A 1,866-nucleotide genomic window follows, 5' to 3' on the forward strand; every position below is an offset into this window, starting at 1 on the left:
GGGGGTGGGGATGAGGGCAGAGATCACTCTGCTCACAGCTTCCTCATCCTCTGATCTCCCCGCCAGTCACCGAAAAGCCTTGCTGCATGTGTTTGTGCTAGCCTGAGGCTGCAGCACTGGCTCCTCGGAGCCTTTCCCCTTCTCATGGGGGTTTCTGCTGTGTCTGGCAGGCACAGACATGGCTGGAAATGGGGGTCGGGGGTGGCAGGCTGCAGAGATGCTCCCCAGAGCTGCAGTCTCAGTAGGACTGCTTGTTAGGGCTGGTCACAGCAAGCTGCAGGCAGGACTCTGCCAGCAGCTCCTAGCTTGTTCATAATGCTGCTAATCTCTTTGCTCTGTTTCTGTTTTCTATGGGGGCTTCTTCATTACTGGAGGCTGTTTCTTAGGGTCCCTTGGTTCTGATGGATCCTCAGGTCCTGCTCTCCGCCCTGGATGTGTGGCGGGGCCAGTGGCCGACAGCTCGGTTGGCGCTCTGATCCCTCCGCAGGGCGTCACAGCCTCTGCACAGCGGCTGCGCATCCCTTTGGTGCTCCAGAGCAAGCTGGGGATTAAGGACAAGGGGCAGCTCACCACTGAGTAAGGACGTCAGCAGCCAGATAAGGCTGTGGCTCCATTCCCAGGTGCTGGTTGCATGGGGATCAGCCATGCCCAGCTGGTCGAGCATCCTTGCTCCTGGCTGACTGCGGATCAGAGGCTCAGGAACTGCCAGCTGCTAATGGGATGGCCAAACCCTGCAGGGCAGGAAGAATTTAATGCAGAAAGAAGAGCTCAGAGAAGTGCTCTGACCCTCCTCTTAGCTAGGGCTGCCCTCCTGCCATGTCCTCCTGCACTAGCAGCCATGGGGTAGCCAGCATACTTTGGACACCTTGTGGTGGCAGCACGAATGCCCATGTTTGCTGCCCTGCTGCTTCACATGCTGCCAAGGGACCGGGACTCCCCTTTGCCTGCTGGACTCTGCCCCATCACTCACGTGTGCAGCAGAATGGGAGGAGAGCATTTCCTGTGTATCCAGGCATTGAGCGTCAATGTAACGGGGCATTGGGGGGGGGCTCAGGCTGATGGGGGGGCCAGGAGCCTGCAGCATGCTGGAGGGGAGGAGAGCCCAGGGCCCTGTGGCCTGGCAGGGTACTACAAGCTTCGAGAGAGAGCTAAAACGGCTCTGAGCAAGGCTGCAGCCATGCTGTGGCTCTAGAGGCCCTGCTGCATCCTCTACCCACAAAGATTTCAGCCCCACTGTGGCAAGGTTGATTTGGTTTAAGCTGATTTTAAGTGAGGGCCTGGAACTGGGCTTTGGTTTGTAGCACTAAGAGAATGCAACAGCTACTTCCAGAGAGGAAACTCAGGAACACTGTCCTGCAGACGGGAGCATGCCTGCAGCCACAGCTTTGCCTTGTACCACCTTCTCCTTGCTCTGGCCTTGCAGCACCTTCATCAAGCAGCAGCAGCGAAGCAAACTGAACCCAGGGACAGGATTTCCTTCCCTGGAGATATGATGTGGATGTCTAACACCACCTCCTCTGGAGTCATCTTGGCTTGCCCGCAGGGTTGTAATCTCTTACTAATTTGCTTTTCGGCACTGATCCAAGGTCTTGTGCTCTAGATGCTCTTACAGCCTTTCTTTGTTCCCCTCCTGTAAGTCCAAAGTCCCTGTTACACAGAGAAGCCCCAAAAGGGGAGCTGCTCCCCCAGACCGGTTTGCAGCAGCGGGAGCCTCGACACCTGGCTCGATCTGCGCCATCCATGTGGCAGGCGGCTGGCACTGCAGCTGTGACTCCCCTCCCCGGAGCCTGGCCCCGGTTGTGGCCTGGATGGGGCCAAAAGAGTCGTCGAGCTCCCAGCATACAAGCAGGGCTCAGCAGTTTCCCC

The 1,866-nt window shown here is 57.7% G+C and overlaps 1 protein-coding gene across 1 annotated transcript in view; it reads left to right on the top strand.

Annotated features, from left to right (window-relative positions):
- The window catches only part of SMARCD2 (SWI/SNF related, matrix associated, actin dependent regulator of chromatin, subfamily d, member 2), a 7,011-nt gene that overhangs the window by 786 nt on the left and 4,359 nt on the right, over nt 1–1,866 (top strand). The gene's annotated exons all lie outside the window — the stretch shown is intronic.

This window comes from Phaethon lepturus, unplaced genomic scaffold, assembly GCF_000687285.1.
Source record: "Phaethon lepturus isolate BGI_N335 unplaced genomic scaffold, ASM68728v1 scaffold27742, whole genome shotgun sequence".
NCBI classification, from domain to species: Eukaryota; Metazoa; Chordata; class Aves; order Phaethontiformes; family Phaethontidae; genus Phaethon; species Phaethon lepturus.